General features: G+C 42.1%; 1 long non-coding RNA gene across 1 annotated transcript; it reads left to right on the top strand.

Moving 5' to 3' along the window:
• The first annotated feature begins 1,419 nt into the window (after positions 1–1,419).
• On the top strand, positions 1,420–23,902 carry LOC111930993 (uncharacterized). The gene is made up of 6 exons (XR_002865381.2): positions 1,420–1,954; positions 2,357–2,452; positions 3,094–3,161; positions 5,430–5,601; positions 6,444–9,208; positions 21,937–23,902. It is a non-coding gene; the product is annotated as an uncharacterized LOC111930993 (long non-coding RNA).
• Positions 23,903–27,385: the final 3,483 nt, after the last annotated feature.

Genomic DNA, 27,385 nt, shown 5'->3' with positions numbered 1-27,385 from the left:
TTTAGGCAGTTTAGGGCTCTTTGTTTTGGCTTGCTGATGGAATGAAAATGAGAAGGAATTATAGATAGCTCTTCACTGAAGTTTTCCTTCTGTTTCCCAGTCAGAACACAAGCTCAGAGTTCATGAGTATTTTACCTTATTTTAAGAAGCAAAAGAAAAAAAAAAAAAAAGAAAAAGAAAAAAAGCAGCAGATAATTTCTTTAAATTCATTTGTTCTTTGATTTTCAGGAACAAGAACTGGTACCAAATGAGCAAGTGTATTAAAAACCATTGGTGCCACATTGTTCTGTGTCCAGGTCTCTATCTGGTCATCTGGTTCAGAGTCATACCACTTTTTACATTATTGCAGCCTTTTGGAATCAGGGAACACACATTTCTCTGTCAGGTTTAATGGTGAGAACATTGTCACTGTCTCAGTGATGTGCCATTTAGAAGAGAGGTGAAAAATTCAGAATTATTCTATCAATGTCACTTTTTCCATTGAAAAGGGAGAGTATAGGGCAGGTTCCCCACAAATGTCATCACTTATATCTGCTTATAGTGCAGTCTTCCACCTGAAAGCTCTCATGGTGTTTTTATCCATTAACTCCTTTTTCATCAGGACTATTTTAGATTATCTTGGACACTGTATTGAGCAGCAAACTATGAAAGCTAAGAGGCAGAGCAAAGGACAGGTGGCACAGAGGTTGCTGCAGGAGGTGACTCATTTGGCATTTCATTCTGATCAGATTACTACATTTAATAATGGGCATTGGAATCTGATGTTTTCTGTCACTTCCCATGGCAGACAGGAGGACAGGTGGAGGGGGAGAAACTTTGGTACAAAGCTCTGAAGTGCAACAGGGCATGAAAGATTTGTTGTCATTCTTTTGTATTGTTATACTGGAAAATATAAATTAATTGCTGTCTAACACAGGCATAGGATTTCTTGGCTGTGAGTAGGAGGCAGGTGACACTGAGCTTGGTGCATGTTCCTTCATGAGAGTGGACAGTGACTGAGTTATATGAGACCCTGGTGAACCTCAGCTCTTTCTCTCTCAAACAGCATGCACAGGACCTGGTGAAACTCTGGTCTGACCTGGTGTGCCCTAAAGTCCTGTTATTAACCAGTTTCTTCATACCTGAATGTGAGTCAGGCAGTTCCTCAACAAGGCAGAAATGGATTCTGTGTGGTGAAACCTTGGATTCCTTATCCTGGTGCTACTGATGAGTGTGAAGAGAACTTGGATATGTTTTATGCCTTTATCTGTCTAGGTAAATACACACACCTGTGGCTCACCTGCCTCAGGGAGCTCACTTTATGCACCGTCCCCTTACCTTCACTCTCCTGCTGTCATGCAAGAGGCAGGGAATCACAATCAGCAATTAACACTGTTGCACTACAGGGCCTTTAGAAGGTTTTTTAGCTGAAGCCTCTCCAGTGATGATGATTTCCAGCAGGGCTGGCGATAACCTGCTGCCGAAGGATGAGGCGCTGCTTCCCTCAGCGCAGCTCGCAGAAGCACCTGCAGTCAGTGCCAGCACATTTTGGAGTTGTTTTCCACACCAATCTCCTTTGGCAGGGCAGGGTGGGAGCGAGCTGCATTGCTTAAGGCAGGGTAACACGTGCTCCCATGGCAGACAGGGATCTGTAGCAAAGACCCTGCTCTAAGAAGGGGGTCTGCTCTCTGCAGCTGCCAGGGCTGCGTGTGATTAGTCAGCCCTGATGCTGAGCTCTGCAGATTAATGTGTTCCTCTCCCCCCATTACATCCCTTCTCCACGAGGCAGTCTATCTCTTGCATCAGTAATGACCAGCTGCAGAGCCTCAGGGTTTTCTCTAGCTACTTTTAACTGATCTAGAACTTATTTTTTCCATGCTCTGCCTTTTCCTTGATTGGTAAATTCCCCAATGTCTTTAATCAAGCTGTGTTGAGCCTAGCAGTTCTGGCAAGTTTTCTTTTGTTTTAATAAAAGGTGAGTTTGCTCCCCAGGCAGATTCTGCCAGCTCAATTTCAACTATTGCACACTGGTCTTAAAAAAAAAAAAGGGGGGGGCTCCCATCTCAAAACCACAGGCAATACAATATCCTGGGTGAACTCCTACAACCTGCCCGTTCCCCTTCAGAGGAAAAAGGGACTTTTCTCTCCCATTTTACTGAGCTCAGTGTTTTGCTGAGTGCATTCTTCATTCACAGCTTCAGGCTAATGGACTCCAAGGGTTTAGTTGTGTGGCTGCTGTTCAGCCCAGCCACAGATCTCAGATGACCACTTGGGCTCTCCAGAAATGTCCTTACTTAATATTATTTAAACCTGCCAAGCCAAAGTTAGGCATTCCTGAGATCTCCCTGCCTCAGTTCTCAGCCTCTCCCTTTTTCAGGCATTTAATAAAAGCTGGGAGAAATGTTTCAAGTAAACAGACTTTGGAAAAATTCACTGAAGAGAGAATATCAGAGCTTGATATGACTTTGGTCAGGTGAGTGGATGTTGTTGGCAGATTTTTTTGTAAGTAGTATTTCAACCTCTTCTTCAGCTGTTATCTTTGCAACAGCTGGTTATGGAACTGGAGAACAGGTGAGAAGAATCCCAGATTACTCAGAGAAACTGAGAAGTCATAACCCTGCAGCTTGTCCTGGTACTCCCTCTAGAATATGATGTTCCTTCTGACAAGATTGGTTTTAAAAACCTTTTTCAGATTTTATATGGTTTGTGTTTTTTAAGCTTCCAGCTAGCAGTAAGATTAGAAAATTCAAAGGTAAGGCTAATTATTTGGAATAGTTCCAAAATTTAGACACTGGAAGTGTGAAAACTGCTATTAAAAGCATCTCTGTAATTCATCTAGCCCAGTATAAATTGAAGTAATAAGTCAGATGAATGCAATGTAAGGCTGTTTCAGGCAGAAGAAATCAAAATTGAAATATTGAATCAAATGATGTGAGAAATCATAAAAATTTACAAAATGCAATCATTTATTTAGTTCCATGCTTTCTGCATAGAGGAAGTGGACCTCAGTAAAAATTAATTAAGTGGGTCTGCATGAAACTGTTGGGTCAAAGGTAACAAAACCATCTACAGCTCTTTTGAGAGTCCTGGCTCAAGGTTGTTTTTTTTCCTCAGATGGAACCATCAGGAAATTTGACCTGAATTCAGGGATAGCTTCTGGACAAGAGAAAATGCATTTCTTGGTGAGTTTATTGTTGACTGAAAAAAATATGTTTAGCCTGTACCACAGCAATATAAATAGCTTTTATCTCCATTACAAACAGTCTTATTTTATCTATCAGTGATGTACTTTAAATCTCATATTTCCATTACAAACAGGTTTATTTTACCAGTCACTTACTTTAAATCTTGTAGTAGAGTTCTGCCAACTTTAATTTTCTTTATGGGCAGATGCAGAACAAAGAAAAATAGGTGCTATATACTCCACATTCACTATCAGTGAAGTAGTGGGCTCAGCAAGATTCCCTTCCCTGCCAGACTCTCTACAGAACAGAAAGAGAGGGAGATGGTGGGGTGATTCCTGAGGCTTTCTAGTCATGAAGGAGGGAGAATTGGAATCAAAATGCTGGCTTGGGAAGCTGTGCAAACAGCGAGTGAGGCAGAGAGGAGCTCGTGCCCCAGCCACCGTGCAGGGCTCCAGCAGCTCCCTCTGCACGGGCCCCCGGTTACACAAATGTCATTAGCTTTAGGACTTTTATGTCTGCACAAATAAACCTCTCAGGCCCAGATCAGGAAATTATTGCACTTGCTTTCTGAGCAGAACAAAGCTTAGTGCAGTGATGAAGCTACACACTTAGCATTGAAGACATGAATGTATGAAGTCAATTATAAAAGGGAAGCTCTGTGGTGCGCAAATAATTGGTACAAGTGCAGTGGTTTTTCTGTGTGGAATATATCCTTGGTGTATTGCTGCAGCCTTCCAACACAACCAGAGCAAAGTGACTGATTGGAGAGAATAAACACACCTTAAAAAGTAAGGGGGAATGGACAAAGATGGGAAGTTAGGGGTTAGCAGTGGGGTAGATGCTAATTAAAATTTTGAAAGTCCCAACTATCAATTTCCATGCTTTGGGAAGTTCTTTTGAGTTTTGAGTTCTTTTAAGTACAGCCAGAATTCAAAATCCTCTGAGTCATTAATGGCTGTGATGATCATTAGTGCTGGGCACCCAGTGAGTGTTAGAAGCAAATAAAGACATTTTATGTTCAGAACTATTTACAATATTAATTGAAATAGAGCAAAGTGAGTGGAAATGATGACCAAATAAAACACAAGAGAGAGGTTGTTAAGTCAGAGTTTTGGTGGTACTGCAGCGCTTCAGTGAGGCTATTGCAAGTGTGCAGCTTGCTGTGGAGTTGCTGCATCACTTTTTCAGTGGCTGGAAAGTGGCCCCAGCAGAAAAGGTCTTGGAGGTGCTGGTCAACAGCAGCTGAGCATGAGGTCAGGTGGCCAAAGAGACCAATGGCTCCTGGCCTGTATCAGGGATAGTGTGGCCAGCAGGAGCAGGGGAGTGATTCTTCCCCTGTGCTCAGCACTGCTGAGGCTGCACCTGGAATCCTGTGTCCAGTTCTGGCCCCTCAGTTCAGGAAGGACATTCAGGTGCTGGAGCAAGTCCAGGGAAAGGCAACAAAACTGGGGAAGGATCTAAAGAGTCAGTCATATGAGAGGTGGCTGAGGGAGCTGGAAGTGTTCATGATGGATAAAGGATGCTCAGGGGTGAACTGGTCCCTCTCTATGACACCTCCCCAAAAGGAGGTTGTAGAAATGTGGGGGTTGGTCTCTTCTGCCAGACAACCAGTGGCAGGATGAGAGGACACAGTCTGCACCAGGGAAGGTTCAGCTGGGACATCAGGAAGAATTTCTTCACTGAAAGTGGGGTTAAGCATTGGAATGGGCTGCCCATGTAGGTGGTGCTGTCAGCATCCATGGATATTTTCAAGAAATAACTAGACATGGCACTTAGTGCTACAATTTTGTCGGTATGGTGGTGTTCAGCCAAAGGTTGGACTCCATGATCTTGGAGGTCTTTTCCAACCACAGTGATTGATTCTGTAATTCTATGATTCTATCCCTTCTCCACAATGCAGCTTTGTATGAGGCAATACCCAAGATTTCTCCTCATAAAATTTCAAGGGTATGAAATGCAGGGAAAGTCACATAAACTACAATAACACCATGACCTCAAATCTTCGAGCTGGGTGATCTAATTTAATCTCTTAGGCCACAATGAATTCAGGGTTTACACACCCTGTCAGAGAACAAATTTCTTCAAAAGCCTTGTGTGTCTGATTCCTCTCAATAACTCTCCTCATCCAAGTAGTCCAAAGCATCCTCCTCATCTTTTCATGTGTCTCTTGAGTGCCTGATTTCCCTCTCATTGGCCACCAAGTTAAAAGGGCTGAAGATAAGCAGGTCCTTGAGGGCACTTCAGATGCTGAAATTTTCCCGGTAGGAATGCCTGTCAGGCAGCACCAGAACTGGCCAGGACAATGCTCCAGCTCCTCTTGGGAGCTGCTGTGGTGGATGTGGCCCTGCAGAGATCCCTGCTGGCTCAAGAGGAGGAGGAGGAGGAGGCAGCTATTCTGTGGAGGATATCCTGAATAATTGAACTGAGGGCTCCCCTGGTGAGTCATTCATTGGGTTTAACATTTGGGATGGAGGATTTCAACAGCTGGAATGTTTTGGTGCTAAACAGTGCTTGATCACAGCTATATCCAGACAGTGTAAGTGCTGCATCCCATGCCCCATCTGTCATTTGTCACAATTACAGGCTCATTTTAAAACTATTGAAACCCCAAGAAGGCTCCTGCTTCAAGCAGCAGAGGAACACAAGAAGTAGTTAAACAGTGTCCAGTATCCAGTTTAAAGAGGGTTCTGTGTCTAAATGCTAGGCAGCCTTTCCATGGCCATTTAGGATAGAAGTGTGGCTAGCACAATGCAGACAAGAAATTAAGTCAATATTTAAAAATATTCAAATGACATTTCAAAGGAATTCAAGCTGCTGATATAGTCACTTGCACAGTGGATCCATCTGGCAAGTCATTAAAAGTCTGGAGAAAAGTGGAAATGGGAACTGAATAACAAGATGGTACACATTTTTTAGAGTAGGAGAATTATCAGCCCATTATCAGACCACTATCTGACTGGGTTTTCCTCTCTTCCTCCTTCCTCATTTTCAGGGTTTATAATTTTGTCCACTCTCACAGCCTTAAGGGGATATGGTGGAGTCTTGGCTATGTCTTGGTTTTGTTTTTCTTGTGTTTCATTCTTTCCTTCCTTCCTCTCCTTCCTTCCTGGAGTGATGGGAGGGGAAAGTTCTGTCCTATTTAGGAAGGAGGTGCTGGAGTTTGAATGGCTGAAATGACATTTCCTAAGTTATTTTTGGCCATCTCCTCTTCAGTGGAGGGTGGTGACCATGGAGGAGCCCCTGGGTTAGTTCCTATCACAGCTGATTTCTTCTCTTCAGGAGCAGAACCTGGGCAGGCTGTGGAGCTCTGGCAAGCTCTCCTGGCTCACAAGAGCACAGCAGGATTTGGCCCATTTTTTGTCTTCCTCTGGCGTTTCTACAATGTAAGAAACATTGTTCTCCGAGCTGCTCTGAATCTGTGGAGTTAAGAAGATGTTGCAAATAAGTCTTATTTCCCTGTACAGCATGGAACTAACGCTCAACATCCAGTTGCCAGAGAACAAAGTTCTTCCTCAGGAATAATGGACAATGGAGAAGCCAAAAATACAATTAAAAACTATTTGGCAATATACCATATTTTTACTTTGTCTCAAGCCTTCATCCTATGATTGCCTTGATAGAGGTGTAGAGCACAGAATAAAATGATGGAATGGGAAAGGAGCATAGATCATTTTTTTCCAGTTCTATATCACTGCTGTGTAGAGAGGATGTTTCTGCCAGGGGACATGTTCATCATTTCTCAAGTTTTGTGTCAGTCTTCTGAAGAAGATATCTGTTGATCATCCTCAGATTTATCTAGGGAGTATATCTATCTCAGCAGAGAGAAAAATAATTCATTCTTTAGATCTGCCAGTCAAAGCAAACATCTGTCCTTATAGTGAGGAAAAATGATAGAATCCATATCCATATCCTCTTTGACAAGTTATCCTCAAGGAAGTCACGAGTCTCACTTCTAGAGTGTTCTGTGGGAGAAATAGGTGGTATGCAACAGGAACAAGAGTCAACCTTCCTAAAGACTATTTATCCCTACAGTTTCTAATTTACACTCTGCCTTACTGCTGGGAGAATTTTACACCACCCCCAGAAAACCCTCAACCCTTTTTTTGTGCTCATTACTGTTCAGGTTAAAAGAAATTATTTCTTGATGAAAGATGCCTCACAAGCTGCATGAGAGGACAGACTGCAAGGAGACACTTTCTGACTCTGAGTGCCAGCCAAAAACTTTGGGCTTCCCAATCTTATCAAGATGTTCAGGACAATAGAATGTCTCTAAAAAGTCAGGCCTTGAAGTAAGAGAACAAAGCCTGTCATGTCAAGTGGCAAAACACAGGAGCAAAGGAATAGCGGCTGAGGGGAAGGAGAAAAATAAAATGAACTATCATCAGGTTGTCAGGTTTACAGTTTTATGATCTGTACAAGCTTAATAGAGTTTAATAGAGTGGAAATCCATACCTTTGAAGCTGCTGTTGGAATGCATACTACCTGATGGGGTTAATTGAGGAAGCCCTGAATTCTGTGAAGTCTTAATAGTGCCACTTAAGTGGGTAAAATATGTATTCATTTTCATGTTGACAAAACAATTAAAGCAGTAGCTCATGGCTGTACTCATACACTATCTTCTGCATATTCTCTTATGCAGCTTTAGTGTGTTTTCTTTATCCTCCCTGTGTTGGTGCTGTCAAACCACCCCTCTCCCACTTTGCTGGTCCTTTTGTAAATGGAGACACCATTTTCCTCTCCTTCCCCTCTCCCTTCAGCATTGCCTTCTGTTCCTCCCTGTCTCTCACCACAGACTGTGTGGAGTGTGCTATGTTTTGGAGTCCTTGTTCTGGGAGACAAGTAGCAACACCTGCTCATAAAGCTCTGGAATGCCCTTTGCCAAAGCTTTTCGGATGTCATATCTACCACTGGTGGCTTTGAAAGTTTACACCAATTTGAGATAGAGCTGTTGATGCAAAAACCTTTATTACAGGGGGAAATTTTAAACTTGAGGAACATGGGAACAACTATGGCTATAATATTTTTTTGGAGGAAGGAAGAGGCTTTTATTATTTTTCTCAGCTGACAGTTTCAGTTTTGACTTGTTTTCTCCTTATTGGGCCAATTCTGTTAATGCCTCCTTAGGATATACTATAACTCTTAAGGCTCCCTAGCTCTGTAGTCATATTCAGCCTTTTGAAAACAACAACACATCCTTAGGGGCTCTTAAGTACACTAGTGATAATGTTAACTGAAGCAGCCAGAGATCTTTCCTTTCTTGGCTAAAATATTTCTGCAGGACAGTGCCACAGCCTTGGCTATATTCCATCAGTCTCATCTTCCCTGGCTCACTGTCATGGCTTGCTGGTCTGGAACAAAGCTCTCAGATATGTTGCAAGAAATAAAAAAAACCTTAGAGAGTTAATGACCACAGTCAGAACTAGTAATATCAAGCAACTCCAAGTTAAAGGAACATGTGGCAGATCTTCACACTGGGCTCCCTTTGTGACTCTTTGATGCTGCGCAGCTGTAGAACAATTCAGAGTGGTAACACCTGCTGTAAAACAGCTCAGCGACTGTGCTAATTGCTTAACTGAGGAAAAACAGCATTAAATAACATGAGGGTGACCACACTGTTTCTGTCTTCAATCACTCAACAAGAGATCAAACACCAAGATCTGCTGCTGAAACACGATGAGAAGGAACAGGAGACTTGTGCTGCACTTAGAGCTTGAATCTCAGCTAATACCCCAGGGAAAGAATTTGAACATAACTTAAAGGCATTTTGGGTGTTTTGGGACCATCTTTCCTGTGTTTCTACCAGTGCATATCCTGATGGATGTGTCTGGGGGCTGGAAGGAAGCAAGTGTCTGCAGAACCCTAAATGCACATCAGCCAGCCCCAAGTTTCTGAGGAAGGAGCGTCAGTGAGGAGCTGTGAAATCAGCTTTTTACAGATGGGACAAAACCTCTGGCCAGGAGCTTTCTGGGTAACAGCTCCCACCCTGCTGTAAGGAGCCTTTAGGCAAAGAGATCTGTAAACATTTTTGCCTGAGAAACAGAATGGTGAGTGCTGAACTACATTGAAAAGTGCGATGGGCGCCTATGGATGTGGATATTTATTGTCCAAAACAGAGACCATTTTTTATTATGAAATTAAGGTAGGTTTAAACTAATGGAATGGGATGTTACTATTTGCTATTTGCAGATCTGAAGCAGGCAGTTTTTGTCACCCTCAGACACTGCAGGTGTTTTCACTGTAAAGATCTGAGAGATGCAAGAAGATGGAGACTAATTTGCAGGTCTTACCTAAAATAGTCATGTATTTTAAGCATTCCTTCCAGTGTGAGACAGTGATAAATCAGAAATCCCTGCCCTGGCAAGGCTTGTTAGTAAATCTGATATGCAGTTAGCTGACAACTCTGATGCATGGGGTTTCAATCCTGCTCTTTGGAAACCCTGACTTCTGCCCACCTCCCACCTCACTGGGAGGAAGTATATCCATCAAATTTTACATGGGATAGCTCATATTGCTATCTGGATGATAGGAGCAACATTTTCTGCATTAGAAACTCTCAACAGATAATGTCTTGAGGATTGAGAGAGGGAGATTAAGTCTGAATAAATATCCTGTGTTATTCATATTTAATCATTTTATTTAGACATTGTCTAATCAGTCAAAGCACAACTGTTACTGACATACAGGTTTCATAAAAATATGTACTAAACTAAAGCACTAAGCCTTGTCCCTTTATATTCATGGAGAGCCTGTAAACAGAACAAACTGACTTAGAAATAGAAACTGATGGCTGTAATGAAAGAGCCATGTTACCAAGGAATGGCAAACAGGAAATTTGGGCAGATCTACACTACTGGAGGAATGGGGGAGGAGAAATTGTCCTGTGAGTACCTTGGTCTGGTAAGGATATCTTTATCACCCTATTTGCTTCTGAGTTTGGGACAGATTAAAGGTGTGAAGCCTATCTGCCCAAGTATACACATTTTAATATCACCACCTTAGAGTCTTTACCCCAACCCCTTTGTAAATACCGATAGGATGGAGGGAAAGGGGAAAGCAGCAGGGGGAGAGGGGATGGTTTTGGAGAGACTAAAATGTTACTGTTTTTCTTGGTACAGAACTACAATACTTGGCAAAAGGCTGGGAAGCAGCATTTGAGGGAGAGAGGGAGGAAGGAAACAGGGAAGATGAGCCGAGAGGGGGGACAGAGATGGTGATTTGAAAATTTCTGGAAGAGACAGAGCAGATACATTGCTGATGTGCTGTAAGGAAAGTGAGCCATAACCAGTTCGGCTGAGGTGAGCTGGCATGTGCTTTCACAATGAAATTTGGCTCCTCCTTCACATGAAATATTCTCTGGTTGCTGCCCCATCATTTAACTGTGTGGCATTCTACTTAGGACACGGCAAGCTGTTCTCTACCTTTAGAGACAGCGAGTACGTGGAGCAATGTCTTGAATGTTTTCATTGTAGCAGAGAATAGGAAGCCTCTCCACTGCAAGCATTAGCAATGCAATTTCATAACTATCTGTTCAGACAGTGCACAGGAGCTTGAAAAACATCTTGAGACACTTTATTCCCCCTGGGAAATGCCATCCTAGAATATGTTAATCTGACAAATATGCAAAAGGCTGTCCCCTATTGGTGAACCATGAGGAAAACCACCTCCTTTTTTTCTGGGTTTGTGAGATGTGCTCCTCCCTGCCAAGAGTGGGGCAATCCTTACCCTCCCATCAAACCAGACAGCTGAAAAGTATGGAGACATTGTGCTGCCTCCTTCGACTTGCAATGTGAATTTGACATTATCTGTACCACCTTTGACAATGCACTTGAAATTAATCAGAGGAGAAATGTCTTATTTGATTATGTTTGACCATGAACATTGATCAGTTGCATGCAATTTTGACTTCAGATCTGCATGTCCAAAGTCCTTTCTAAAAAGGGCAAAATATTACCCAGAGATACACAGGAGCTTGGTATTATCTGAGCCTCTGAAAAGATGCTCCCAGGGGAAATGAATGTACATCTGGGAAATTAAAAATCATTTGTTATGAAACTCTCAGTGAGAGATGGACAGTATCAGAAGAGAGATCCCCAAGACATTGATCCTTTGCCCATTCTTTTTTCATTGCATCTGTGTTAGCTCTTCTTACTTTCATATGCTTGCATTCATTTCTGGCAGATTAGAAATTTTGTCAGACCTCTGAGGAGACCATGGCAAGACCCACTGTTCCTCAGTATCTCGAGGCACAGAAGGCATCTGACTTCCCCATCTGTAGTCTAAAAAACCCATGGAGAATACATAGTTCTCTATAGAGCCTCTTTTTCAGGCTTCCTTTCTGCCACAGGGGAGTTGCTGTGGCCTCAGGTACGGTGATAATTTGGCATCCTTAGGGCAGCTTAGTCAGAGGATTTATCAGATTCAGGGTCGGGTGAGCCAAGAGCTCTACACAGTACACTGCTTGAGGGCTTTGCTTTGGATGTTTTCTGTGTTCTAGGTTGGAATTCCCACCAAGAATGTTGTTAGAAGTTCTCCATAGGCCTTGTTGGTGCAAACCATCACATCCTCCTCAGTGATGGCCATGTCTGGTCCGTGACTGGACCAGAGCCTCAGCTTCAGCTGCCTCCAAAAGCTCTGGAGCTTTCATGCACCAAAACTCCACAAACTGAAATAGCAGAGAACTGCCCTGTTTTACTGAATGAAGCAGTTCTGTTTAGGAGTACTTTGTAGGATGCTATTGGAAATCTCTTGGAAATCTGTTATTACTTTTATCTTTAAATGGGTAGAGATCATCACTTGCCAGTTCTGGCTCTTCATCCCCCTCTGTTTCTTGGGCTAGGGTAGATCTCCCAGATCTGGGCTATCCCATGATGCTCAGATAGTCCAGCACTTTTCACTGATGACAATAATTTAAATTAGCATGAGAAAAAAATATAAAAGCAGAGAAGAGATGCTGATTATTGCTTGTAGCAGGATAGTGCTCTGATGTCTGCTCTAGTCTAGAGCTTGTGGTAATTTACACTGCTCAGGTGCATGGAATCTGTGAACTCAAACAGCACACAGGCTCAGGCAACTCCTCCTCTACAAGAGTCAGGATTGCCATAGTCCCCACTCCTCCCAGAGACTTCAGTGTACTGAGGTGGATCTGCATGTCCTGACAGGATTTCCTTGACTGTCTTTCAGCTTCATCATTCGTTTATAATAAAGGGCAATAGCTTTTCCTACCTCTCACCCTGTAACTTTCCTGCTCTTCAGACACCCAAAGGGTCTTGGACAGCAATTCCTGGAGGGATTAAAGTGTCTCAAGCTGTTTTCAGTAGGTTGACTTTTTTGGTTTTGGTCTGTTTGGTTTCTTTTTTTTTTTTTTTTTTTTTTGGAACCTGAGAAGGAATTAATATTTCACAAAAGTGACTGGGTGGGTGGAGGGGGGAGCCTGAATACAAAATTCACTTGTTGGTTGGGATTCTGAGGTGGGAGTAAAGGAAGAAAGCATTGCAGGGAGTGTTTTCAAGCTCTTAAGACCATGTTTTTCCAAGTGCTGTTCTTAAGCATAAGACTTTTAATAATAAGAACACAGTAGGGTAATATAAATGACACAAAAGGCACTCTCATTGCAAAGCTGAGCAGTTTGTGGTTTAGTGGATTTTTATGATAAAAGAGACAAAAGGAATAAAAGTTTTTTCCTCCTCAAAAGCTCCCATGCCTATAACATCTTTTGCTAATGTAAAGAATTCAGCCTCCCTCCCTCCTGAGTTATGTTCTCACCCAATTAAAGTCCTGTGGGCTATTGACAACTTGTTCCGTGTCACTAAACTTGGTTTGCTGCCCTGTTACAGAAATTACAATGCACTGCTCCTTAAATGGTTTTAGTGTTTACAAGTGGCAGAGGAGAGGGCGTTCTGCAGACCCTCAGCCTCCTACCTGGGATCCCTCATTCTATCCTTCATCTTTCTCTTTGTTTTCCCTTCCATCTTGCTCAGCAGCAGCAGGGCTTAGCTACCAACAGGAAGAGATTCACTTTTCTTTTGTATCGTAGCAAAACAACTTTCGTTGCTGTTGTTTGCCTTTTATTCTTTTTGCCAATTTGCCCTAGGCAGGCTGGAGGTGAGGAGCTCTGAAGTGTGCAAATTTGCCACAAAGATACACAGGGAGAGGTTTGTGTCTGTGAACACACGGAGAGGGGAATGAAACTGTGGGGGAACAGTAACCAGCATCCCTTAACTTGAAATCAGCCTGTGAAATCTTGATGGAGAGAAAGAAATCCTTTTCTGTGCAGAACACTAAGAGCCTGATGCTAGTCCAAATAATGAAATCCTCTCAAAGTAGACCCATAGATAAGCTGTGCAAGCAGTGTTAATGCCAGCTATCATTTCAGCTGCAGCCCACCAGCTGGTGCAGGCTATTTGTAAATCTGAGTGCACTGTGGAAAGCGAGGCGGTGTCCCCCCATTAGCAGTTCAGTCGCCTTCTCACACAAGAGTATGGAATCCAAATTACTGACTTCATGCCTTTTTCAACAGAAGCAGTAGGAGCAGAGGCTGCCACAACTTCAAAAAGCTGAACTGTTTAGTTGTGTTGGCAACTAAAGCATGGCAAAATCTAAGGATGAAACCACAAGGCTTTAAGGGGAATATATGACCTTAATCCCACTAGGGGGCTTTGTAGTAATTTCCCCTCTCTCACAGTCCATGTGAAAGGCATGAGTGGGTATCTGGTACAGCTTCTGTCAGCCACTCAGGTATGGACTCACACTGAAATTAGGGGGGAGGCCTCAAATAACTGTTTAGGAGTTCTGTCATTATGTATTATTGATATATTAAAGAGAAATTAGAAAACTTCCAGGGTTTTTTCCCTGTTTAGATCTATATGCTCCTTGCTGAATGAGTTTTTCCAGCACAAGGAGATCCCATCTTTTGGCACCACAGTAGTTTTAGGCACAGCTCTGCTCTCTGGAGAGAAAGTCCAAGGCAGTCTGCAGCCCTTGAGTCACCAGGATGTACCACAGCACTGGCAGCAGAACACCTTCTCTCTCTGTCCAGCTGTTGGATCCATTCCTGGTCACACATCTGGCACAATAACCCTTGGCTCTGTCAAAGTGCATGCACAAAGAGTGAGCTGTACCTTGATGCGTGGCTCTAGGCCAACCCACTCTGCAGCACGAGACAAAATGCCTAATACAGTATTACCTTGGTCTTCTTTTCAATTCTCTGATTAAAAGCAAACCTCTGTCTCTGCTGGATGCATTTGTTATCACTAGTTCATTGGCTAGTGCATTTACAGCTGGTTTTAGCCTCCATTTAAAATGCAGGGAGTTTAAGCATTACATGTGGAATACAGCAGGATAAATAAAGACATACTTGAGCAAACATATATTTAGTAATTTATTTTTCTACCAGCAGTTTTAGAGAGCTGTGGGGTTTGTGATTTTTTTTTTATTTTTTCAAATCTAATCCGTTCAGTCAGCGGTCTCAAGAGTAAAAGCTTCTGCCTCAGCTTGGGGTTGATGCTTGGTCGAGCCTTAAAGCTTCATGGTTTTTTGACAACGCACTAAGTCTGAAGCTTTGATGTCTGAGGCTGCTGCCTGCACAGTGTAAATCATATTTTAAAGTTTATTGGTACAAAGGGTGCCTTTCCTCAGACATACACATGTGCATCCACACACAGCATCTTTCCACTTTTTTTAGCTACCTACAAGTTTCTGTAGGATTAGAGGATTCCTTCAGTTACTATTCCCACATGGATTTTGCCATCTCTAATTGAAAGCTCGCAGTATTTGTGGGCTAAGGCAATACATACTTGTGCTTGGCAGCGCTGATTGTGGGTCAAAAGGGAAATGAAAATGTTTTTCTCACTCCATTACTGTAGCTGCTGTACCTGATTCCCTTTGACTGTGCATAAAACCTGTTGCTGAGGCTGATGGGATTAAGTGAAGGCCAGACCTGATGTACAGAGACCAAACAGTGACTTTTGGTGAGTGGATACAAACCAGACCACCGTTCATGGGTCTCTGAGGAGCTTGTTTTTTGCTTGGCACAGTGGCTGTGCAGGTCCTTTGGCTGCTGTGTTTGCTGCTCCCCCTCTGGCTGGGCCTGAGGAGATGTGTGAGCCACCCTCCTGAAGTGTGGAGTGCCTCTAGTTGGGGAAGTCGAGTCTGTCTTTCACAGGCTGGTGGAGCACACCAGGCCATGGGATTAGCAGGATTAGCAGGATCAGTGTCTGAGTTGTAGCTGTTCAAAGCTTTCTCCAGCGTACAGATGACTGCTGGCAGGAAGGAGACGTGGCTCCCTGTGGGAAGGGCAGGACACTGACTAAGCACTCATTCTTCTGTTTCAATCATTCTCTGTTCCCAAATGTGCTTTATACGAGGAGTACAGAGTACAGTTTGCACGTGTGCCTTTGTGCCAGATGTAAACTTTCTAACAAGCTATTCAAGCCAGTGGCACTGGTGATTGCTTTTGTATATCTCCTGCTTTCCATCCACACAACTGAGAGCACACAAAGAGGCTGTGCAGGCTAAAACCTGCGCTGAATTTATTTACACAAAGTTGTAAATCAAAAAGCAGCACACAACAAAATTCAGCACACTGAGTACTGATGGTGACATATGTTGTTATTCAGTTCAATGTCTTTGGAGGAGACATTAGAGGGATGGTAACATCAGGGAGAGAAAATATGGAAGATGTCTGGAAGTGTGAGTTTCTTGTGACAGAACAGTTCAAATCACATCAACTTGTTTTAGAGCCCAAGAGCCCTCCGAAACATGAGGCCAGGACTCTGAAGAGCTGACTGAGTAGAACTTCATTCCCAGCAGAAGTAAAAAGACTCTTAGTGTAATAAAAAAAATTAAATCTAATCCAACATCACCTGCAGTTATGAAGGATAATACAGAAAATCTGCTGTTCCAGGTATTATTTGTGGTGTGGCATTTCAGGCAAAGCTAAGGAATGTAATACCTGTCAGTGGGACTTATGCTCTTAAATACCATCCGTGCTTTAAAAAAAAAATCCTCACTGGCCCCCTCAACCATTGCAGTTGCCACTCCCAATGTCACCTGGAATCTTTTGAACCTACAGGGAATGCCCAGAAGTTCTCATGGCAAGAAATAAAGCAGAGGATCTCTCTTCTCCTGTTATTTTCAACAAAACTCTTTATCAGTTATTCTTTAAAGAGCTGAAATACTCTCTCAAACCTACTGTCTGTAGTTGTCACCTAGAGTAAAAAGCCAAGTATTCAGGCTTTTTCTCTCTTTCTTCAGAGTAGCTGCAGAGAGCTCAAGGAGAAGTATATTGAAATACATTAGTAGCACAGAAAACCTCCTCCACCTACTCTATCATCTCTGTATTTTTCCTCCAGCTTCTATTTATCACCTATGTATAGATTCCCTGAATGAACAAAATTCTTAAAGAATTCATGATTCAGGCTGTAGGGCCAGGAGGTAACTGGGGGAAGGAAAGAAATGGCAGGTAAAATGTAATTAATTGTCCGTGCACTGCTTTCCCTCAGCCATCTATACAGCTCTTTCCTTTGGAAGTGGAATGCCTTGGTATAAAGGTCAAGGTATTAGTGTGCTGGGCAGGATTCAGACAACCTTTTTTCAATTTCTGCTATTGACTCCCTGTATGACCTGAGGTAGGTCCCTCATTTCTCTCTGTCTTAGATCTCTATCTGTAAAACAAGGGTAAATGTATTTCCTTTCCTTTTTCTAGTCTATTTGTCAGCTCTTTAAGCCTTGGTGTTGGGTGTGGATGCAAACACACCCACACCTATGTCTCCAAAAGAATAATGACAGGAGTACAAATATATAAGACCATACCTGAGCTTCAAAATCTGCACAGTATATCTGCTCTCTGTTACTGATTGTTTTTCTTATTTGTATCCTTCTTTAGCCATTAAAAACTTTGATTTTTAAGCATCAAAGTAGCTATGAGCCTATTAGTGTAGAGCAGGAATTTGTGATAATCTTAAACCACTTTCAGACCACTGAAGATGGAAAGAAAGCAGGTTCACTTGCAACTGGAGCTTTGGGTAAGGAGTTTCTTTAGGAAAGTCTTGCTGGCCAGTGTTTACAAGGCACAGGGATCACAGGCTGATCTGGCATTGCACTCTTGTCATCCTCAAAGGTACTGTAAGAAAATGCAGCAGAAAAGGGTATACTATTTAAATTTACAGCAGTAACAGCAGTAAAATGTTTTAATGTCCCCACGAACCAGCTTCTTAATATCCTGCCAATGCCACTTCTCTCACACCCCTGCTGTAACCGAGAGGAGCAACCAGAGAGACGCAGATTTCTACAGCAAAGCTGGCCAAGGACGTGTTTTCCCCCAGCCAAATCCCACCTCCTTCTTGCAGTTCATCACCCCTCAGCTGTGTTGATACAAGAGTTTATTATTAACATTATTTTCAGATGGTTCACTTGAGGAATCCAGGCCAGGGCTCAGCCCCACAGTCCTGGTGGCACAAGCGAGGCGTGTCGGCCGTGGGGCTGGGATGGGATGGGATGTGCAGCTGGGAGCAGGGACTGGTGAGGCTGGGCTTGCTGTGTGCCAGGGAGCAGTGCAGTCACCCAGCTCTCACTGCTGTCCTGCATGGCAATGAGTGTGTGTGCTTTCCTAGGGAGCTGGGTGCACAGTGAGCTCCTGAGGTTATTCATGGCACAGCATTCCCTGGGAGAATGTGCTAATTCGAATGTTCCTCTCACAGTATGGAGGAGCTGGAGTCAGTGCTGGGAAATATAAAACTTGTGACACGCTGTGATAATGGGGGCATTTAACACAGACCATTGAGAAATCATCACCAGGGGAATCAAACAAGAAAAACTTACGAGGTGACTTTCCATAGGTTTTTATTTTCCTTTTGTTCTTCTTTATAGGGTGAATGAATGGGGATGGTGGCTCAATTTCTGGCTCATAAAACATCATTTTAACAGTGATCTCACTAAAACACTGTTGAACCTCATTTTGCCCAAGTTGACTTCTTGTCAAAAGTTTGACTTTTGCAAATTGACTTCAATTTGCATGCTTTTGGAGAAGCTTATGCTAGGTAGAAGCAGAGCATTTATTGTCTCCAGATGGCAGCTGTTTTGATATATGAAGGTCACATCATTTTAGATCCATTTGTTTTGTATCCATAGACAAACTGGTTGAGATTTGGGGCTGCTTGGAATCAGAATGAATGGATAATGAATAATGGAACCTCAGTTTCCATGCAGGAAAAGTAGTCTGTGAGCTACTAAGAGTACTCCTATGGATCAACAAATTGGCCAATGCCAGCAAGCACTTTTTTAATCAGGGGAAAAAAAAATGCATAACTGCTATAAAAATTACCATCAGAGGGAGGAAGGAAGTAACTTCACAAGAAGAATACTGATAAATGTGTTCTTCCCAACAAAAATTGTAGAGATAAGCCCATTAACTGCCTTCTGTTTCTGCTTTTCTTTGTATTAATTTTCTCTTTCTTAGTTGAAAATTTAGGAGAACATTTAATCTCTTGCAAATTAGGTAGAATTTTATGCCTATTTGTCTAGTTCCTTCCATTAGAAAGAATAGAAAGAACTTTTGGCACTTATGTCATTAATCCTGGGCTTCTAGGCTTGATTTGAGTATTGTGAATAGAATAACTTCCAGAATCTATTTGAAAATGTACATATCCATGCTTTTTTTGAGCAGAAAAATTGCTCAGCTTTCTGACAAATGGTGTGCATAGCATCCAGCTTCAATCTCACAGGTGGAACATGGGGACTTAAAGTGACAGAATCAAAGCCCAGGAGAAAAGAGCAGAACAAGGTTGGATTCTCAGAACTGACTAATGATAAGAGCAGCCTAGAAAGAGATCTGGCTTTCAGCTAGCTTTGAATGTCTAACCTCTGAAGATTTAGAAGCATTTAATGTGTCTCAAACCTGAGCCAAAATTATCTTTAGTCTGAAGTTTGCTCATTGACTGTTCTCCTCTCTTTGGGCTGGTGACTTCATTTGTCCCCCAGGTCCTTTAACAATGCATTTCCCTATCGTGCCTGTGGTCCTTTCATCTCGCCTCATTTCCTGAGAGTGCCAAACTACTTGGAATTCCTTTCTTTTTCCTAATTTGAGAGTTCAAAGTATGGATTTGTAGCAAATTATTCCTGATGAGTGGTTTCATTAAAAGAACAGAAGGGAAATTGTTCTAAAAACTTTCAATGTTGAAAAGGGGAGGGATAGTGAAATAAAGTACAGCCTCACACAACACTGAAAACTCCAGAGTTGTAATGCATTGTTTCCTGTAGAGTTAAGATGATGGTTTGGACATGCTGCTACACCTTTTCTTTGCTGAAATTAAGATGAGCTCCACTACTAAACTGAGTGGCCTTCCCTCTTCACAGAGGGGATTTTCTAGCATGGGAATAACAGTTCACTACAAATGGGACAATTTCTCCACAAAGATCATAGACACAGAGCCAGAATTTTAGTGCATCTCAAGCCTAAGAGATCCATTAAGAGATGATAAGAAAATGCAATGTTTTCATGCATGTTGAGTTGTTGAACAGTTTTACCCAAGATAACTGGGGAATTGTAGCTGTACACCAATCAATAAACAGAGTGGGACTTCCTCAGCCTGTGATGCCATCAGCTATTGTCTTGATGAAGGACACATAGTCTTGTGAAGATTTTCAAATTATTATTTAGACAGGGTCAGATCAATTCTACTGTGTCAAGAAGGTAAGACTAAACTGGGTGTATAAAGCTTAGAAGAAAGGAGAGAACCTATCTGTCACTGGGTCAGACTCTGAGTGCTGTTAATAATGGATTTTCATGAGTTAACCTTTTATCTTGTCCTTTTCAAAATGCTGTCACATAACATGAGTTATGATAATTTTCCTAAAGTAGTTGCAGTGAACACCAAAGAGAATTGTGCTCTTTGTTTGGACTATCATTTTAGAGCACACTTTAACTGCATCCTCTGTAGGACATAGCCACTCTGGGAATCTTTTAGAGACACAATTCACAGCAGACAAACCTCTTTTGTGTAGTCATGCAAAGTGAAATAAAACAAGGTAAGACTGAAGGTGCCAGTCGACTTTAAATGTATCTGAATTCTTTCTCCCAGGAGAAGAAGGCAGTGGCTCTAATCTTGCTGTGGCTTGTACAACACTTACAACACTGATTAACACTTGTTCACGTTCTGCCTGATTTCAGTGGAAATTCAATGGGGCTTCTGGGAATTCTGAAACCCTCAGATGAGGAATTCATGGAGGGTTACCTGCTACAAGGAAAAGACAGCTAGCTCAGGCAGCATTGCTTCAGCACAGAAACACAACATGGCCCAGCCTGGCTTTGGCTGCAGCCCTGTGGTTTGTGTTCCTCTGAAGGGCACAGTAGGAATCTGAACCCTCTGGGACCTAATCTCTGGGTTTGCCACATTTTTCAGAAATGGGAATTAGTCAATGGAGGCAGCACGAGCTCAGCACCCCAGCCCAGCAGTGTTTTCCACCAAGAGCCTGGGCAGAGCTGAGGTGTTTTCCCATCTAACCCTGGAGAATGATACACTTCAGGTTGGAGCCCATCTCCAACCTTCTGCCCTTCTGCTCCAGGGAGATTTTCCAGCCTGTGAAAGTGCTTAATGAGCTCTGGAGCCCAGGAAGAAGGTGCTCACTGAATTAAATCATCTTTGGGACTATGCAGTGTGGAGAGTAAATACTGTACATCACCATCTGAGAGGCTGGCTTCTAACTTCAATTTAATCCCTATTTAGACTGCTTGAATCTTTATGTTCTCATCCATAAAATGGATTTAACAGCATTTTCCTGCCTTTCAAGGCAGCTGGGTAAGCACACAAAGATATGTGCCTTAGCACTAATGAGCTCTTATGAGTACTGTAAATGAGAATCATCTAGATTAAAATGATACAGGGGCTTTTCTTTATTTTGCTGAAAATAACTCAATCTCTAAGGTCACTTATAAGGTGTTTTTTTTTCCAGTGGAAACTTTTATAATTTGTGTAGGAAAGAATGAGACCAGAATCCATCAAACGTAAGGGTGCATGTATAAATATGCATAGAGCAGTCCAACATTTTCACCCTGAGGAACTACTCCATAAAATATTTTATTGTATTTTATTTTGCTTTATTTTATATTTTATTTTTTTCACAGAAAATGTGTCTAGTAGAGTCAGCTGCACTGCAGAGAGCCCTGATGCCTCAGATTGCTTTCTTTGGGCTTTGGATTCCAAAAGTGATGGAGCAATTCCACAGAAAGGGAAGGTTGAATGAGAGAAAAAAAAAAATTAAAATCTGCATTTCATATACAGATTATTTAATCGAAACCCACCAATTATTACACTATGGTATGTGCTTGTAGACTTTGACTGGTATGAAACATGGCCACATCTACATTTTGGACAGAATATATTTGCTATACAGACAGGGCAAGCATGAGTTTGAGCTGCACACGTAAGAGCAGAGGTGCAGAGGAGCCATTCCTCTCACACCTGCTTTGTCTTTTGCCCTTCCTCATGTGTATCCCTTGCCATGTTTGTGTCTGCTGAAAGGAATCCCTTTCTCATTTGTGGCAGGATCAGAAAGCCCTAACATCAAGAAAGAGAGTAGTAGTGGCATGGTGTAAAATGACTTGAACTTTAAATTGTTACTCAGGCTTAAATCCAACAGACTTCACTGCTTGAAATTAGAAAATAAACATAGTACTCTCTTTTCTTGGGTTGGTTTTTGTTTGTTTGTCTGTTTTGTTTTGTTCTGGGTTTTGTTGTTGTTTTGTTGATTTGAGTTTTGTTTGGTCTTTTTTCCTCAGGTGCTTGAAATAAGATCCTTTGGAGCATCCTCTGCTATTTATCACAAAAACAGCTGCAGAGCTGAAACATGAGATGTAGAAGGCAAAATGAATAAAGATTGTCATCCTTTCTGGTTTGTCTCTTCCTGCGGGATTTCTGAGGTTCCCTTGCAGAGATACCAATCTTGTGTGATTACAGTGAGCATGATTACGTCTGGATGTTTAGCACCAATTTCCAAGCTGAAGACTGTAATTTTATTGTGTATTATTTATAAAGTTCCTGCTAGGCCTAAAGCTTGCTTCAGGAGAGATCACTGTCGAATATTTGAGCTGAACCTGTCTCATTCCACTTAACAACCCACTTTATCAGCACAGTGTCCACAGTAATGCTGAACACACTTCCCAACAGGTTATATTTCAACTGTTCCATTACTTTATCATCAGACTGGTCCTCCTTGTTGGTAAATCCCTTCTTACACCTTGGACTGAGTGCACCAGCTGACAAGAGGGTCAGGGTTTCCTGCCTGCAGCTGAATGTTTCACCACCAGCATTTCACTCCAAAAACTTTGGACTGTTCTCAGTTTTCAAGTCAGCAACTGGATCATATTTATTTAGAGCTGGCTGTGCAAATGCATTGATTTGTAGTCTGCTATTGTTTTGTGCCTTGTATTTATGTGGCTCTAATGGACTGAAAGTGTTTCAAAACTGAAGGGGATTAAAATATAGAGCTTTTTCTCTGGGTAAGTGTAGGGAATATTATAACTTGAAATCTGTTCTAAAATGTGATTTTACAGCATTTATATACTGTTATTTTAAAGCTAGAGATACTGTGCCATCCAGTAATTGAGTACAAAGCCATGAAAATAGAAAGAAATGAAGGTACAGAGAGGAAACAATGAAGCTGGCAACACAAACCCTTGTCAAATGTGAGGAATGAGCTTTGAAACAAGCTCTGACTTTGCCTCAGCACCACTTGCTTGGTCGAATAATCTCACCCCCCCAGCCAGATGTCACCATATGGCCGGTGACAACTTTCAATTAGAGGCCTATGGTGTTTATCATCTCCTTTTACATATGGATAAAAAGCAGTCCTGTGACCTGCCCATTGCACCCAAGGGGATTGTGCTCCTTCTTTAAAAGATATGCATGCCAAGACTCACTCCCATCCTTGGTGCTATAAATTTCCAAGCCCAGTTTTAGTGTTTTGAACCTTTGTTCAGCCATGGCCAGCTCTGAAAACTGGACTGAGCCTGCATCTCCAAGCAGTCCCTGGGTACTGAGGGTGCTTTTTGGAGAAGCTTAGGGCTCAGCTCTTGACAGTGCTGAAAATGTCACCGTGCAGTTGGTCTGAGCCTCACAGCTGCCTTGGCTGCCCACTTCTGCAAGGGTCATTTTCAGAGCAAGCCCACACAGATGGGAATGTTGTGTCATGCATCCTGAGTACAGAGCAAGGAGCCCAGTGCACTGTGACAGCACCAGCCACATTTAACAAGGAGTCCTGGCACCCTTCACAAATGAGGGACAGATTTAATGGTCCAATCATCTTCTCATCCTTGAGACTGTATAATGATTATCCAACAAATTTGATTATAGGAGTTACTATGTGTTTTAAGCTAACTTTTGTGCATGGCTGGGCTTTCCCAGTAATCCTATACAGTATCCAAGGCATCATTCAGTGGCTTCTTGCAAATTCCTGCAAAGCAATTACTGTCTTTTCTACGTATCCAGAAATTGTCAGTTTCAGGTGCAATTAAAGTAAAATTGCTTTCAGTAGGTACTTGGCTATGATGACTTTTGCTGGTCATAATTCTCTCTACACTATGTTGTTTCTTCAGATAAAAATTATATTTCTCTTGTGCCCTGGAATCTCAAGCTCGTTTTTGACCCAAAGTATCCTCAGAGAGTTGTAAAACTAAGATGTTATAACTGCACATTACCTAGTAATGAACATTGTGAGAGTCAGGCCAGGAAGATGAAGACAAGAGGTATGAATTAATGTTTTAATAATCTTCCTCAGATCAGTACAAGTCATACAGGCAAGGATCCCAGTAACTGCTGGTGAGCAGTGCAGCTGCTCCAGTATGGTCGGATATTGCTGAGTAACTCTCCAAGGAGATGGTGCTCAGTGTCTGCAGAGACAGATGGTCACCCAGCCACCAACAGAGCTTTGACCTTGTCCCAGCACGCTGGTGCCACTGTGTACTTTGGACAGAACTGCTGTTCACAGTGCCACAGCTTTTGCTGGAGGCATAGGAGCTCATTAATTTATTTTTACTTCCATTTAATCCTAGGCTATGCAAGACATCCTTTTGTACTGATCCAGGCCATCCACCATTTTTATAATGTAAAGCAAAGACTTGCTCCATTTCAGACTAACACAAGATTTGAGTTGAATCTCAGCTGTGAATCATGCCACTTGGTTCTACAGGGGGCTAGGACAGGGAGCTGGTGGAAGCAGCATCTCTCACTGCACCATGCTGGTGTTCCTTCTCCAGTACAAGAGCCAACCAATATGAGACATTTTGCAGACCTGCACAGTGCCAGCCTTCCCACACATCCATGTGTGCTGCCAGTCATGGTCTCCATGGCTGAAACAACCAGAGCAGTGTCTCATTCTTGCATTTTAGAATACAAAGAATTTCCAATGACAGTACAAAGACTGTGTTTCATCATCCCACAGCAGAAACACCAAACACTACAGAGCTATATCCTAGAGAAATAGGTTTAATAAATTAAGAGGCTGTCTCCTGGCACTGTGCAAGGTGTTGGACTTGCCTGAATCATTCCTTGAACACAGCTTTTCTTGGGGAAAAATACCTTGTCTGGTTTTAAAGATTTTGTTCAGTGGTGGAGAACACAGTACAAATCTTGTTTACTTGTTCCCATGTTTACTTACATTCTCTGTTAAAACTACAACACTTTTCTATGCTGAACTGGTCTAGATTTAACAGCCAGCCAGCCTTGTTAAAGCTTTGTCTATGGATGGAAAAGTTTCTATTTATTTTCTAATTTTCTGTTCCTTGTTAGGTTCCCACAGTCAGTGTTCATGACAGTACACAGTGGGTTTGTGATGAGATTGCACTGTTAGGGATGTACTATTAGCCATGCTTTTCACAGACACTTAGTGTCACCCTTTTGGCTCTTCTTGGAACCATCTCCAATTTTTCAGCACCAGTTTGATAAGATTTACTGAAAAAGGACAGCACAGACCCAGATGGCTTCCCACCCAGTGCATTCAAAAGCGGCAACACTTCCATGTGTGTTACTATAAATACAGCCACAAGCACTTAGAATGATTTAATCTTATATTTTTAAGTACCTGACTGCTGTGAGATGGGTGCAATGCCACAGAAGTAGTGCTCAGAAAAGCCAGTGTGCCTGAGTTGACCCTATTCCTCCATTTGGTTGGTCCAGCAAATATGGTTCAGTACAACAGGGAGTACATTTGCAGTGACTGTACCAGATACAGCTTTCTCAGATATCAATAAACCAAAAAATTTGGAACGGGGGAAATTAGTAGAGAAACTGTTATCAATGCAAGCTCCTTTATTTTATTTAATATACCTTCCTGATCTGTTCTGGGTTCAGAGCTACCTTCCAGTTCGTCAGTCACCATTAGTCCAGCTCCTGGTTGTTGGGTGTTTAAAGAAGTCAGTTAGCCAATAAAAACCTGCGCCAAGCTCCGAACGAGCATCTGGCTGTGGCTGTTTGGCTGTGTCTGTGAGTAATGCCAAGCTGCAGGAGAGCCAAGCCAGTATTCAGACATCAGTTTTTTGGAAATGGGATTTGTTGTGTTATTTATCTTCTGTATTAACGGAGAGGGCCTGGCTTTTGTTTTTTAACCTTGTTGTTTCAATGCCAGAACAGTAGAAATATAACCCAAGTTAAAACAATAGCTCTTAAAAGATGTAATATTTTCTTTCATCCCCTGTTTAGTAAGCAGCCTTGGCAGTGTCATTTCATTTAAAGAACTGCAAAGTCACAAGGTCCAGAAATACAGTAATTCCAGGAATGACAAAGAAAAAATGACCTGCTTTGTCTTTTTATTGAGTATAACTCTGGTGAAAAAGGCCATTCTGCATCCTCAGCCATAACTAGTTAATTACTTTCTGTTGTTTTTTGTAGATGTTTCTAACCAACATTAAGTAAAATGTACATTGTGGAACAAACCATCCATACAGTATATGCCATAATTAGTGTTTAGCAATTTCACACTAGCAAAAATTTATTAAAACTTCACGACTCATTAATAATAAGTGATCATAATCGCTTAATAGAAAAGGAAACTCAGCTAATGATAGAAGTGCTGATTAATGTTTTTGACCTTAAGACAGGAAGTCAAGTGAAATTAATGTCATTGGGTGTTGAAAGTTAAGCTATTGTCAAGTGTAGATAGCCTCTAATCAAAAGAGAAATCTCACAGCTTCACAAATTTTGTGTTTTTCATGAGAAAACTATTGCTTTTCTATACTCTGTGGCTTTTTTAAAAATCTCACTGCCACATTTCAAGTAACAAGACTGACCCATTTATTACAAAAGTCAGTTAAAAAAGGAAGAGATATATATATATGTATATATAGTAATTTCAGGAGGTGATCTTACAGAAATACTTAACATGCTGGCCATACTTAACCAAGCAGCATTATATATAGCTATTTATTTTTGGTCAACAGCATTCCTTTTATGAGCTCAGGTTAAACATTTTTGAAGAGAATAGCAGCCCAGCTGACCAGTCAGTTGCCTCATCACACATCAGATGCCTGGGCAGCTCTGGAGCTGACAGGACCACTGTCCTTGCAGCCAGCTGTGTGCCTGGAAAGCATCAGCCTCAGCTTTGCATCTGCCTGCTTGTGATGCCCACTGGGGCTCCTGCAAGTGATGGCATTTGGGGAGCAGCAGGCACTGGACTGCAGCAGGAGGTCTTGTGGCCAACCTCAGGCCAGATTAATGTGGCAGCAGCACATCTGTGCAAGGGTCCCAATCCCTGAGGTAACTCAGGTACTGGGTTGTAAATGGAGATGACTTCTACTTCAGCTGTAAATATTTCTTATGTGTGCTCTTTTTTCATTTCTTTGAAATCAGACATTACTTGAAAGCAGGATCTCCAGGACATACTTGTTCTGGAGCCACAGCTCTGTGTGTAACATTTCAGGATGAAGGGTATGGAGCCTCTCACAGTATGGTATGGACCCTAATCCAGTCCCACTGAAAAGGTCAAATGGAGATGCCTGAGCCTTTCACCTGAGAAGGCAAACTGCTTTCTAGATGTTAACTCAGGTTGTGAGCACTGTAAAACTCAGTTTGAATAACCTCCAGAGTATTCAACAGCTCCCATGACGGGCAGAGAGGGAGGGACAGTTTCTTCCAAGTATGAGCAGAAATCTGGCTATGTATTATTGAGTTTTATGTTCATTTGACATCAGTCAAAGTCACAGAGGGAAGGACAATCCCTTTCTAATAATGTCACTC

This window comes from Cyanistes caeruleus, chromosome 8, assembly GCF_971803275.1.
Source record: "Cyanistes caeruleus chromosome 8, bCyaCae1.hap1.1, whole genome shotgun sequence".
Taxonomy (NCBI): domain Eukaryota; kingdom Metazoa; phylum Chordata; class Aves; order Passeriformes; family Paridae; genus Cyanistes; species Cyanistes caeruleus.
The sequence above is the reverse complement of the archived record's forward strand: the minus strand, read 5'-3'. Positions and strand labels throughout refer to the sequence as shown.